General features: G+C 35.5%; 1 long non-coding RNA gene across 1 annotated transcript; it reads right to left on the bottom strand.

The window, feature by feature from the left end:
* Positions 1–3,711: 3,711 nt before the first annotated feature.
* Positions 3,712–15,425, bottom strand: LOC145681540 (uncharacterized). The gene is made up of 3 exons (XR_014130805.1): positions 15,066–15,425; positions 5,152–5,297; positions 3,712–4,182 (listed from the first exon to the last, which is right to left on the bottom strand). It is a non-coding gene; the product is annotated as an uncharacterized LOC145681540 (long non-coding RNA).
* Between the last annotated feature and the right edge of the window lie 412 nt (positions 15,426–15,837).

Below are 15,837 nucleotides of genomic sequence, written 5' to 3'. Positions count from 1 at the left end.
GTACTTCTACTGAAGATCGAACCTGGAATTACGCGTACGCAGAAGCATTGCTCAAACACGTATAAAGTATTTATCTAAATCGTAATGATCATTTGCATATCTGTAGCATTTAATGGTACTGAACCTACTACTTCTTTTCATTATCCTTCTTTCTTTGTTTACTTTTCTTCATTTTTTTTATATAACATGTATTGCTTTCGGTCTTTTTGTGTGTCTGTATGTACTTGTGTATGATACGCTACAATGTTGATTGTTTTTTGGTGAATAAGTGGGGCAAATCTAATTCGGAAGGAGAGAGAAAGTGACATGAATCTTGTAACGCTAAACAAAAAAATCGGTAGTTTTCTGTGGTTGGCACATGGAAAGGCCGACATTGTGTAGCTATCGACGGGCGGTTCGTAAGTATTTTGTTTGAGGTCTTTGCTTGCTTCCTTGGTAACTTAAAATTCATATATCTATGAGCATTAAGTCCATTAATATAAATAGGTAATTAATTTACAGTAAAAACTATCAGATTAGATAGTACAGTACTCAAACATTAGGATTTATCAGTGAATCCTAATTACTTCAGAGTTGCGGACTTCCTTTTATTTTGAAGGCAAGGCATTCACTCTACACGTTTACATTTTGGTATCTGCGTATGTATTAACAGCAGTTGAGAGGCAAAAAATTAAATGAAATCTTCAAGTTTTACGTCCTACGGTTATCCAGCAGAACTATGCAAATTTTAGCAAAACTGTATACAGTATATGAATTGTATAAAATTATATAACAAATTGCCAACAAAGTATAGGACATTAACGAAAAAAGGATATTCAGAAATACTCTGTTAGAAAAGCTATTAGTCTGTGGAAACTTATCTTACTGATAATGTATAGAGTATGTAAACCATATCTGACAATTGTAATGCTTAATTGGGGATTGTACTAATATTTTAAGCTATGAACAGTCAAATAGACCTAAATATGAATACTGTATGAATATGAATATGCCGGCTAGGCTAAAGGAGACGTTGGTTATGAGAAATGAATAAATTGGTGGAATGAAGAAAGTGAGAGGAAACGGGAGAACCCCCCAAAAAACACTCACATGGTGTTTGTCCACCACAAATTTCACCACAAATCAACCCTTCAGGAAGGCAAAATTTTCATCACCTTTTACATTAGTCTTGCCTAACTCTTCCCCCATGATTTCTCGACAAGGAGCATCCTTGCAAGTTCTTGAAGTATAATACTTGCATATTTTTTTTGTGTGTGTGTCCCAGTATAAAATTTCTTCTTTTTGCTTTTTTGCAGCACTCTCAGCCAGAAAAGATGAAATTAAATGGGACATGCAAAGTATTATATACTTTCAGAACTATCAATTGTGCCCTTGGTGAGAAATCATAGCACGGAGGCAGACTTAGGCAAAGCTACTGTAAAAGGTGGTGAAAAGTTTGCCTTCCTGAAGAGTTGGTTTCCAGTCGGCAAAGGGCCACTTTTCGACGGTGGCAAGAGGTCGGATGCTGCCTGTGGGAGAATCGGGAAGCCGACATCGAAAAGAGGTCCTTTCGAACAGTCGGCAAACAGCCGGAAAGTCGCATAAAATGCGCCGGCGCCGTCGCTGGAAAGTAGCCTTTCCGACAGTCCGCAAACAGCAGAAAAGATGCGTAACAATGCATAGAAAATCATGGCGGATTCCCACCAGTAATGCTGCACTTGGTACATACGCAGTACATTTCTACAACTATCAGTACGATTTAAGTGCCATATAGAGGGAAAGTATCTGGGAATGGCTTACAAATGCTTGAAAGCGACCTAAAAATAACAAGTAAGCAGCTAATAATGCCCGTTAAGAATAATTCGATTAACACATCTGCGGGGCTAATGTGAAAAACTTATAACAGTCCCCTGAATGCACATTTTCCCCCTAACCCACAGAGCAATGAAATATTTTCAAAACGTTTCTAAACCGTGCCATCATTTTCCGTCAGAAAATGTATCCTACTTCCCTTAAGGAAATATATTCCATATGTTGTTGAAAACATTTTCCACATAATACTGAAAACATTCTCTGAATATACTCAAAAACGTTGTAGAAATATTTTATACGCCGTTACAGAAGTTTTCCGGAAAATGTTTCCTGTACGATTTCCAAACATTACTGAAAATGTATTTGAAACGTTTTATACAATGTTAACGGAATGGTTTTTAAAATGTTTCTCATGGAATATTTTAAAATTATTTACCAGTAACACAGACAATATTTTCCTACATATGCCAAAATATATTTAGTGAATATTTTTTGTACATCTCAGAAAATATTTAGAGAATAGTTTCTGTGCATGACAAAATATTTAGGGAATATTTTTTGTACATGACAAAATATTTACAGAATATTTTCTGTACATGATAGAACCCGAAGCCCATAGGCCAACTCGGTTACTATTGCAGATACGGAAACAAGGTAAGATATAGAAGGAAATTTTTAAAATGCAGCAAGTTTTGTATTTGTATTAGTATAACGCCTAATAGTAACGAGAGGTACAACGCTGCCACTGTTGGATAACACTGAATGAAAGAAAGTGTGGTTTGAAATTATTTGGACCAAAGGGAACGGAAAGACACAATGAAAAATATAGTGCAAGACCCAATTTCGCGTCCTTCGTATCTGCTCCTCACCCCCCCCAACACCGTGGTTGCTACGCCACTGGCGTAGATATTGCATTTGCATGTTTATCCTTCACTGTGTCTCCTTTATATTCTTCTCGGTGTAGCTAATTTTAAACCACACATTCTTTCATTCGTGTAGCCCAACATGATGTATGGTAACGCATTTTCTTTATTGCGCGGTACATTAGTACAAAAACAAAAGTGTTGCTGCAATTTAAAAATGTCCTTACATATCTTACCTTGTTTTCATATCTGCAATAGCAACCGAGTTGGCCTATGGGCTCCGGCCTTTTGCGTCACTGTGTATATATAATGGCTTCTTGCTGGGAACAAATAGTGGGTCGAAAACAAGGTGGCCAAACTGACATAGCAGCTGGAAGACAACATAATATTCTTCTGTCCAATTTTACCTGCTTAGACGCCTTTGCCTCACTCTGTCTTCATGACGAGAAACCATTGCGGCCCACAGACTCAGACAAATATATATATATAAATAAAAAATTAATAATAATAATAATAATAATAATAAACAGTGTAAATTGTAACTACATAATGTTAGCTTGTTCTCATAATTTTAAGCATTTTTTTACTCAAAATCTTATTTACACAAATGGTTTCTGGGTGTTCCACTGGTGCTACTGGTATGTGGCCACGCCGTGCATATATGTTGGGGTGTCTTATGTGACTTACGAGATTCAAACTGGATATCAGTGTGTTCACAATCGTCGCCTGCCAGTTTTGAAACCGGCTGTATTGGATCCATTAAAAAAAATAAACGAAAAGTATTGAGGTTTACACATCCAATTCAAATAAACAATTGTTGGCAATCCTTTTCCCATCTTAAAAATAATAAATCCAATATAGCCGCTTTGAAAACTGGCACGCGATGATTGTGAAGACTAATTTGCAGTCTGAACCTCGCAATATGACATAATACACCCCAACATACATACACGGCGTAGCCACATACCAGTAGTAGCAGTGGAACACACAGAAACATTCTGTGCATAAATAAAATTTTGAAGGAAAAAAAATAAAATTATGAGAGCAAGCTAACATTATGTAGTTATAATTTACACTGTCCACTATAATAAATAAACATATATATCAGTTTATATCGGTTAGTAGTTAAATAAAAATATAAATGTACACTATTCTGGCTTTATTTATTTAAATTCTCTTCAGCAGAATCTTCATGCTGCTCGTATTATTTGTTTCTATACATTAAGAACAATCTTCTTCAAATATCAGAAATTCACATTTTAACTTGTAAAAACTTGTTCTAGAAAAGTGTCACTGACACGCTAATTCAATAAATATCAACAACAATTATTTGCTTCTGTATTATCTCACTTTTGATTACCACAACTAACTCTAATTTCGACGCTGCGAATTGTCAGTTCAAATTCTGTGAAACTGCAGCTGAATTCTTAACTGATTTTCTAGTTCGTCTCTGTATGGCATGTTGAAGCCAAATCCCAATAATCTACGCGATCTCATCGTTAGTTACGTTTCTCTCGTGTTGCAGTTTCTGAAAATAAAAATAATACGCAGTGTTTAATAACATAATAACAGCAAGGAATGATTAGAGATCAATTATTACATCTTAAACTTACAAAAATATTTAAAATGTTTGTGAAGGACCTACAGCAGCTTGTGCAGACAATAATGTATTACAAAAGTAACATCCTGAAGAAAATGTAAAGGGCAAGGAAGATAACAGCTAAAGCTGAAAGTGACATACCTCAGACTGTAGCTAAATTACGGACGTTGTAACATGTTGAAGCGGTCGCACTTTTATTTTCAAAAAGTATAGCATCTTATAAATATTAAACCTAATATTAAAAATAATAATAATTTGAAAACATGTGGCAGCATTTGAGTTGATGAAGAACTAGCGTCTCATTCCGAAGGCTCCGATCTCAAATCTGGGCCCGATCATTCTTTTTCACTCAGTCGCACCAGATGAATGCCGAGATGCTTACTAAGGCTTTGATGACCACTACCTTGCTCGATTTCTTTGCCACGGAGCAGGCCATACATATTACTTTGCCTTATACAAATGAATAATTTTGATAATGTAGGAATTAATCGTGAAATGTTCAAGAAAACTACCAACATGACAGGACAATTTAGAAAAGGATGAACTATATTTTATACATATTCAGCTCTCTCTTCCACGGACACTTAAATGTAACGTGTCACTTGAGGACAGAAAAATTGCACATTTTGCTAAAATAAGGTTTTCCAAAGCCTTTTAAATGTTATAACAGCGGTTGCAGTATATGCTTTTGGGAAATAAAGTTTACAGGAAGATGAATCTGAGAAGTATTCATGGCACAATAGTAAGTATTTAAAGCGAAGAAAATAAAAAGGGCACCAGAATGCTTTTTCTTTTTTACAATATTTTAAACATAGTGTATCCCTCTTCAAATGACAACTTCTATATTTTTTTCCACTCTGAAAATGAGATTAAAGAACAGTAGGGAGAGTTTCTTACCTATTATTGCGTTAATGATTAACGAGGAAAGATCTTTCCTTTTGCACCGTGCCAACTAAATTGCTCCGCTATTGCACTTGTCTTTTTCATGATGTTTCTTGTGATGGCTTCTAAGCTGTGACATCCCAGTTTTTCATTTCTTAGACCTGTAATGAAATACACATTAAACACTCAAGTAATAGTAATGGAAATTTAGAGCATACAACTGATGCTCTTAAACAAATTACATTGATTTTAGACGACAGTGTAACCGAGTCAGTTGCAATTGGCGCATCCTCAAAAATTAATATTTGCACTGACGTTTTATTTTTCCAATAAAAGAAAAGTTACATATTAATTTCCAAGCAGTTGTACAGGGTTGGCAAAAACCATGGTTTTTATTGCAAAAAAAAGTTTTTTTTGTTTAAATAATTTACTCTATGTGTTTATATTAGACTAGCAGCGTTCACCCCGCTTCGCTGCGGTCACCCCGGAACGCAATAAACTTTGTTACTTAGATAATTTTTACTTTTTCGCTTTCAAGTGATTTATAGCGCCTGTCAGTTATGTTAACCCGCCGAGTCACAGGGTCATGCGGGTTGCATATAAATACGTTTATTTTTATACCTATGATGAACTAATAACAAAGAATTTGTACGTATGGACACCTGAATGGTCAATTATCTCAAGACACTGGTAATTGAAAATTAAAGTGATATGATAAAAACCATCTAGGGTCCACATCCTAACAACCCCCCAAAAATGAAAGAAATCGGTTCAGCCGTATTAGCGTGATGAGCGGACAAAGGATTTTTTTTACGTATTGACACCTGATTGGTCAATTATCTCAAGACACTGGTAATTGAAAATTAAAGTGATATGATAAAAACCATCTAGGGTCCAAATCCTAACAACCCCCCAAAAATGAAAGAAATCGGTTCACCCGTATTAGCGTGATGAGCGGACAAAGGATTTTGTGCGTTCTCTTTTATATATATAGATATGGACAGAAATTAATTTGTTTCATCTTGGTGTTATTATACAACAACAAGGTTATGCTGAAAGGGAATCCAAACCGCTTCTCGGCTTACATCCAAGAGAATTTGTCCATTTCGACACGAAACCGGGACTAATTGGTCACAAGTGAGATTGTCGACTCACTCACGAAGGACTCCTGATAAAAATACGTTATACTGATCTTTACATAGGCCTAGTTGTTAATATAATTGTCAAGAGTCATTTCAGAAGGACAAAAAGATAAGTAGTTACAGAAGTAAAAACATTATACAGAATTACATATAAACCGGGAAACTCCCGCTTTAGCCATTGGGAAAATCCTACTATTAGTTTAAATGTATTTATATGTAAAATTTTAAGGTCAATGTATCATATTAAATTACAAATTTGTTATGTAGATAACATTCAACAAAATTAAAACAAAGTCGAATCCAAGCTGATGTTGGAAGCTACGTAGGTAGTTGATACATTTTGCCAATTTCTATCAATATATTTAAGCAATTTTGGCTTCTTTATAAAACAACAGGCATTCAGGCAAGTAGAAATATACAATTTGGTTTCGTTTCGTATGTTTAGGCTTAACATCCTTATGAAATACCAAAGTTATCACGGAGAAGACTTTCGCTTAAAGGGACACCTCGAATCGCTATTTAGTTTACACTTGAAAGATGGGTTGTGGTTCAATCGAGAATTGAACACGGGACCCCTTGATTAAAAGGTGAAAAGTAGATAAACGTAATGGAGATGGTGTGATATGTGGAGACGTCACCATGAAGTTCACACGATTTAAAGCATTTTTCGTTCTTTTTTTCTCTTTTGGTTTACACCTGTTGGTTTTTTTTTAAAAAAAACAGCTGTTTAAACCAGCCAACCCTGCCGTTGTAAATTAGAAATTGTTGAAAGCAACATATCTATAAAAAAAATATTACGAAATCTACAGGAAAACGAGGAATAATGTAACAGTTTGAGAATATACACGGTGGTTGTAAAGTCAAGACCTATTTTTAATCTAGATTATCCTAGAAACTAGCATCCGCTTAGCTGGCGTGTGATACTGTTAACATTTTAGAAGATGTGGAAAATGCGAGTGCATACGTTGAAATGTAACTTAATAACCAAATGGTACACTCTAATAATGTATTCAATGAAAATAAAACTGTGATAGGTTGTTTAGTTTTAGAAATATTCATTGTTACAAATAAGAACTGACTTTACACCCACGCTGTATTCAGGGAGTAGTAATACAGAAAACAAACTATTCGCGAACATGGATGAGAGATACTTTCCGGCATGCATTGTTTAACAAGTCCCGTATTTCCAAATTACTTCCAAAGCAAAGCCTACACGAAGTTGTTCTATCAGAATTTATAAATATCAAATTCTGCGGAGAATTGTAGGCACTATAACGTCAGCAACCTATATTAATACACTAGTTTAGCATTGTTCACAGATTGAAAATATTATGTATAACTCAAGAAGCAGGTACTTGTACATGGAAATTAAGATGAAATGAAACATTTAGTTTAACGTCCCATGTTTATGCATCTAGGGTGAGACGCTGATGATGAGAAATAAATGAAATAGTGGAATAAAGTAAGTGGGAGGAAACTGGACAGCCCCGAGAAAACACACGCACACGGTTTGTCTACCACAAAGCCCGCTTGGCGCTAGCTGGGATCGAACCAAGGACCCCATGCAGCAGATGAACTACATACTTTTTAAACGTATCAACTAGTTCAAAACGTACTTGCTTCACTGTCAGACCAACAATTGAGCCTCTTTCACTCAATTGAGCCAATATACGGAATTTTCAAAAACTCTTGGACACGTGTCTACTAACTTTTACCACCCATCTCCCTTAGCCTTATAGACATAATCTTGGGACGTTAAACTGAAAGATTTCATTTTCATTTCATTTCATAATTTTTACCACCTCCATTCTCCATCGCCATCAGCACCCTTCTTCTTCCCTTCGAGGACATATATTTAACTAAGAAAGCTTAATTACTTATCTAATTATTTTAAATTAGAAGTTCATGTTTCTAACCTTCAAACCAAAACTTTTTTCCTTTGCCCCTCTTTTCTTCAAATTTTTACTAAAATATCAAAAATCACTGAAACACGTACAAATTATTTTGAATAAGGAGCCTAAATACAAAGCATCAAGTTTCTAAGCTTAAGGGATTCGGAGATGTGGCTATCTTATTAAAATGATTTTCACCCCTTTCCGCGTATCCGCCCTATTTCTTCCATTCTAAGTTGTGTCAAAATTATAATTAAAAAGTGAAATACGTGTCTAATTATGTTAAATGATGAATCCGAATTCCAAACTCCATGCTCCTAACCTTCAGATCTTCCGGGATATCGACATTTGATTATAAGAATTGCAAACCCATCCTCTGTTTTTCATTTTCCTTTCTTATGTTCCCATTTTTACTAAAATATCAAAAAAAACTTAAAAACGTATCAAATTATTTTAAATGAGAAGTCCAAATAAAACTTTAAGCATCTAAGCCTAAGACATTCAGAGATATGGCCACTTTATTAAAGTACTTCCCACCCCTTATTTCCCCTTTCACGTAGAATTTCCAAAAAATCTTTCTTAGTGGTACCATACGTCACAAATCCCATGCACTGTCGAAATTTCAAGTTTTAAAATTAATCGGCTTGGCTTGTGCGAGGATCAGTCAGTCGTCACTCAGACCTTTAAATTTTAGGTGCTGGATTACTTTCGGCGCATCACATTTTGGAAGATATGCAGGTAAAATTCAAAACTATGCATGAAAAGACACATTTATAAAAAAAAAAAAAAAAAAATTTCTGCAGGCGATGGAATTAAATCCAAAGTAATATACATGTATTTTAGGTTTATAAGTGAAGCGTTACAAGTGTAAAATAATTACAAATGCTTTACGATGGATAAAATATGAAAGACAACTGTATAAGATACTATTTTTCACCGGCGCCGTATTCCTACACATTGTACAGAAGCTGTATTTTATATTTACAAGAGAAGCACTACTAGTATGATTTTGGTTGGTTTTTATTCTCGGCACTGTAGTTCTCGAACTTCTTTTAAACCTCTATTTAAATTTCTTGAAATCTTATCTCTTCCATGTTATATGAACTTCTAAAATTTGTAAAAGAGATATATAGATAGGTGTAACAAGCAATTTCCGGTTGAACTCAGATATTCATATGCATAATACAAGACAAGTGTCGGATCTTCATGTAGTCTTCACGTTTAAAAGTGCATAAGAATAGTACATTTCCTATGGCAGTGAATATTTATAACAAGCTTCCTTCCACTTTAAAAAACAAAACATCCGGTTTCAATAAAGCAATCAAGTACTAACTATTCGAGCACTGCTTCTATTCTGTAGAAGAATATCTCGCAAATCCATAATCACTTACATTAAAAATGTCTGTAGTAAATAAGGTTTAAAGTGTATATATATTTTTGCATATGTATAATGTAATGCTTTATTAACTGTTATATTGTTTCATATCGTTGTATGTAAATCAGAATAATGAAAAATTGTACCTCTTTTACTTAAATTGACGCTATTTTAATATTGGATGTAGATTTAAATGTATAAATATGTACACATTCAATGTTCTTGTGATGTGTCCAACTCATACGTTCACGTTGTGAACAATTTGTATGAAAACGTGTGAAAATAAATACAATACAATCAGGGTTTGAAAAACTCGGACTTTTTTGAAAAAGCCCAACACACCTGGACCCATATGGGGTTTTTCGGGTATTTTCGTGTTTAATTGAGGTTTTTTAAACATATTCCAATGCCTTTAGGTTAAAAGTGTTAAAATGTGATTTATATTTCAAGATTATGATTGTCACAACTTGCAACAATTTTCTATTCACTGCTGTTTTAAAAAATGACTGTCATTTTGAAATTTTACGTTGGATCGCCGCCAAAATATATACAGTTAATTTAGAGTGTGTTGTGCTTCTACTCTGAAAATTTCAACTTGAAAAACTGAAAATTGCGGCGTGGATACCCGCTATTTTGAAGTTTTAGGTTGGTATGCCGCCAAAATCTGAACATGAAATTTAGTTTGTCTCGTACTTGTACCCTGAAAATTTAAATTTAAATGACGGAAAGTCTTACCCTGTTGTGCGTGTGGTACAGGCAGACGAACGAACAAATATAGAACGAATCAGCCTAATACCCTCGCTGACATTCGCCAAATATGAACACCAAATATATTAATTGAAAACAAATATATTAATTTAATTTAGAACAAATCAATCTATAACTCATGTTTTATAAAATAAATGTTTCAAAATGTCTTAAATAAAATTAAATATTTTCTAGCGGAAAATAAATGGTTCTATTGTTGAAGTTCGCTTCCGATACTTTGCGCATTCAATTACGGGAATTTCCCGACCACTTGTTGCAAGACCGTTCTTCCAGAAAATTAATTTAAAACAATTAACATATATGCAGGGTGTTTCAAAGCAACACCGACACCGGTTTGGAAGGTGATACCTGACACCAACGTAAGACGAAAAGTATAGATCAACCTAGGTAAACAAATGCTTCCTTTCGGAGTTATAAGCTGCCGAAAACATGAACAAGAGGTAGTTGGCCAGTACTCCAAATTATATGCCAGTAGCAAGGCTAACTCTATAAAAATTGTTGCGTGAGTATCGCAGGATTCTGAAACGTGTATTTTTGGAGAGTGCACATCTCAGTTTTTAAGTGAGGTCTCGACACGACTACGGTAAGTTCCATAGTTTTGGCGCTATAGACCTTTAAAGTTCATTTTTTCATATTTTCGGCAGCCTACAAGTCCGAAAGGAAGCAATTTTGCACCCAGATTGGTCTATACTTTTTGTCTTATCTTGGTGTCAGGAATCATCTCAAAAACTTGTCGGTGTTGTTTTGAAACACCCTGTATAATTCAACTTCATAAAGTAAATGTTTCAATATGTCTCAAATGAAACTAAATATCTTACAGCGTAAAATAAACAGTTTTATTAGGGACGCGGTGGCTCAGTGATAGAGCGTTCACCTCCGGTGCTTGGGGTCCCTGGTTCGATTCCAGCTCGCGCCGTGTCGACTTCTTGGTGGATATACACCGTGCTCGTGAGTTTTCTCGCGTTCTTCCGTTTCCTCCCACTTGGTTCATTCCACCATTTCATTCATTTCTCATAATCACGGTCTCCTTTAGCCCAACAGGCATAACTGTGGGACGTAAAACTGAAAGATTTCATTTCATTTTTTTCAAATAGTTTTATTGTTGAAGTATTCAGTTCCGATGCTTTGTGCGCTTAATTGCAGGAATTTCCCGAGCACTTCTTTCGCGACGAAGGTTTATTATTATTTTCTGAAAATGCAAAGTTTCTTTACTGTACATCGAAACTTCCACTAGTACAAAGTTTGAATTCAGCATTTGAAATAGTAAGCGTTACGCACTCTTCGAAACTTCGAGCATTAAGATTCTTAAATTTGACACGAATTTTTACGCTATTGCTGCTGTTGATTCTACAGAAAGCTTATTTGAAAAGTAGCAACAAATAACTAAACTAAACTGTTCTTGGAAAACCAAACTCTACTGAAGAATACCAGTGTTACCATTAAATATAATAAAAAAATAATACTAATAGTTTTATTAATACACTACATATTTACTAGTACTACCAGCACCTATGGCCCTAAACCCATCAGATGTATGAGGGATAATGTCCTTCGGCGTCGCCGAGTAACCGAGCACACTATTCACGGAAAGTACTTTCTAAAATATAAAATTGCATATAAGGATATAAGCACATACTTCAAATAGGATATAAGCACATTCCATAAATTAATTTGTTCTATAATTATCTCAATCTAAGGTACGGCTTTTTTAAATGCATTCAGTGCATTCAGAACTTTCTAAAGACCTTACTTTGGATGTTGTATACCTTAACGTGAAAGCACCTAATTTGCCCATGGAAAGTCCAAAATCTGATACGAATCATTTCCAATGTGATCACCTTAATTGCACCAATAATACACTAACGAAAATCTCAAAAACCCACGTGGGTCCAACCCGAAAAAACTCGGTGTTTTTTTCCGGGCTGGGCCCACTTGGGCAAACCCTGAATACAATACAATACAATAGAAGAAAAATTTTAATTTTTCGGCAAATCTAGTCTGATGGCCCCCTTGAATTTTATATATGCTAGGTGAAATATTTACATTCGCCTGCCGCAAATCATTAAGAGACAATAATAAAATTAGCGAAAGAATTATAATTTTTTCAACAAATATTTCGAGCGGCACGCCAATAGTAAACCTGCACACAGAATTAGGCAATACTCGAGCAGGCTGTTTTACCAAATTTTGACGCATTTCTTGCATCTTCCGGTTTCTTTTTGCAGAATGCACTAAATGAAAAATCCTTAAGTTTAACATGCCACGGTTTGCCGCTTAGGCTAAAGAAGACGGTGATAATGAGAAATGAGTGAAATGAAGAAAGTGGGGGGAAACGGGAGAATCCCGAGAAAACCCACGAGCACGTTGTTTGTTCACCACAAAGTCGACACGACGCGAGCTGGCATCGAACCAGGGACTCGAAGTCCTGGAAGTGAACGCTCTACCACTAAACAACCGCGCCCCCCTATGCACTAAATGAGGAGCTCTAAAAGAAAAAGCGAAACAACTTGTGCTAGGTGGCCAGTAAAAAAGCAACAACGCTATTTAACCGAGTTAGGGCAGAAGCACAGCAGGGGGGCCCGAGCGACAGCGTAGGGAGCAGGCACGCCAGTGACAGGGGGTGGGGGTACGCATAAAAGAGGATGGTCATTTACAATATTTGTAATTATTCTTATCTTCAAAAACACTTAATTTCGATCCTTTAAAAAAACACCTTTCACAGCTAATACACGTGTGTTGCACCCCCTTTCTTTCTCATCTTTACGACTGAAAATAGTGTATGCAGGGCTATTGCCTCTGTTCTGAATTTTTCTTCCTGAATACATCTTTCCCACACTTTGCGCAGTTGATTTTACGCGCTTCACCATATCATGACTCTGCAGAAACTTTATAATCCTTCTCTCTTTATTACACAATTCTTAAAAAAAAAAAAAAGAAACATTACGGCCATCGCAGATGTTCACAACTGACGTATGAAGCGGAAATTCCCGCCCCTTACTTCTACCCTATTTGCATTCAAAATCCATTTCAATAAGCTGTGCAATAACAGAAATAACTTACATTCACACTCTTATTCCTTCACGAAAAATATTTCACATTTTACCTATAAATTTTGTTCTCGGTGTAAACGTCTGCTCGAGCGAACCCCACAATTATTATAACCCAGTGGTGTATTTAAGGGGGGCTTTCGGGTTTAAGCCCATTGAAATTGTACTTACTATATTAAAGTAAATAAATTATCTTGCAGAATTTTCTCATCTCCAGGAACAAAGTTAGCCAAGCCCCTCTCCCCTAAGAAACATCGTGAATACGTCATTAAAATGGTAATATACGCGCCATTATCCCGTCATCAAAATAGAAGAGTAAGTGCCTGCTTCCTTCGGAAGCACCCCCTTAGGCACCCGACTTCACCCTCCGTGACTCGGTTAGAAGGCATTCGTGATTTTTAGTAGCCCCCTAACACAGATTGGTTTCTATTTTTTGTACTGTACTTCTTATCCACACATCAGGACTCAGTATAAATACGCAAATCGTAAAAGAATTGTAACTTTTCGACTAAAGAATTGTAATTTTATCTATGCCAAGTGAAAAATTTATACTTCGCTTGACGAAAATCATTGAATACACAACAAGAAAGAAAGTGGCGAAAGAATTATATCTCACTAAGTATTTCGAGCAGTGTTTCTTCCAGACCTGTTTTTGGGAGGGCAGTACCCCCCCTACCCGGAGCATCCAAAAGAATACGTTTATAATAATAACTAGAATAGTATTAGCAATGCCCCCGGAACATTACTTCTGAAAGAAACACAGATTTCGAGTGGCACGCCAGAAGTAAAACTACACGCAGAATTATTATAACCTGTCATTAAAATGGTAATATACGCCTGGTAACTCTTTACTTTGGGCAAGGCAGTAACATTATAGAGTATAAATATCCGAGCGAGCGTTAGCGAGTGGAGACGGGTTAGAGCCCTGCAGGGCACGTTGTTTTCTGTCTTTCCTTCTTGGGAACTGTAACGAACTGCAGGAACAGGTTCAGATGAATTGGTTATTGCCACTGCCTTGCCTAAAGTAGACTTGCCCACATCTTTTCTCTTTCGAAATCATCCACTCGCTCCACCTTCACCCTGCTCTGATTCAGATAGTATTGGTGCGGGAAGGTTCTAGAACACAGGTCCCTATATAGGTTAATAGATTTTTTCTGTACCAAAGTAAAATATTTAATTCACATAGTATTGCCGAGCGAGCGTTAGCAAGTGAAAGCGGGTTAGAGCCCCGCAGGGCACGTTGATTTCTGTTTATATTACAGATAAATGGGAAGAGCGACCTGTGTTCTAGAGCCCTGCCTATTGGTGCTTTTTAGTGGCCACGTAGTACAGGCTGATTCTTATTTTTTGCACTGTAGTTTTTACGTTATACATCCGGCCCCGTATCTTTTTACGCAAATCATAAAATAATAACTGTAATTTTTCGACAATTACTTCTGACGCTACCTTTGAATTTCATCTATGCCATGTGACGTATTTCAAATCGCCTATCGAGAATCACTTAGGAGAAAATAAAAAGAAAATTATTAAAATAATCCGTTTTTCAGCAATTATTTCGAATGGTGAGCCAAAAGAAACCTGCATGGTATTTTATGTATGATCATAAAAAATGGAAATCTAGCCTCCCACATACCTTTATACATAAATTTGTCATAACTTTTACAGACAATAAAGCTACATTATTTTATGTAATCGTTCTACTTACCGACTTTTCTTGTAAGTTTTTGTGTTGTCACAACTTCCATTCCATTCTATTCCATTCGGCATCTGTAAAATGCCGTGTAGTTTGGCCCAAACATAGATTCAAATGGCCTGTTCCCTATAATTGTCCAAAATAAGGTTGTATTAATAGTACTGTATCACATTTGAATGCTAGAGGAAAAACTGGGAGTTTTAAATGTTGATTTTTCCCCCCTTTTGTTGAAATGCGCAAATTAGTTCTTCAATTTCTCATGATCATGCTGTTACAAATGAATTATAGTGGCAATAGTTATTTCCCAGACTTTCCAAGTATTTGAAGTAATTTAGATGTATCTATGTAACACCTTATACGTCATGTCATTATTTATTTATTGTCACAACTTCACAGAGAGAGATGAACATTCAAATTCAACACATCGCGCAAGGAATGGTGGTACTTTTGATAAACAAATGACGGTTGATGTATCGATGCTTTTTTGCAATCTCAAATAAATGCCTTGTCACAGGATATTATAAATTTCAAATTTTTAACAAATATATTTATTTGATGCTGCTATAATTAGTATAATTATTGTTAATAATGCTAATACGACACTCTTGTGAGAGAATTTATTCAACATTCGATATAATATTCTGGAAATAATTCTAAAATATTGCATGAAAATATTTCATTTAAGTTACAGGACAAGCTAACAAAAACATTTCCATACAAAATTAATAGGCATTTTAAAAATATTTCTCATATTACGAACGAATTTATTTTTAAAATATTCGAA

Source organism: Thermobia domestica, chromosome 3, assembly GCF_964235325.1.
Source record: "Thermobia domestica chromosome 3, izTheDome1.hap1.1, whole genome shotgun sequence".
Taxonomy (NCBI): domain Eukaryota; kingdom Metazoa; phylum Arthropoda; class Insecta; order Zygentoma; family Lepismatidae; genus Thermobia; species Thermobia domestica.
Note: the sequence above shows the minus strand (reverse complement) of the source record. Positions and strands in the feature narration are given on the sequence as shown.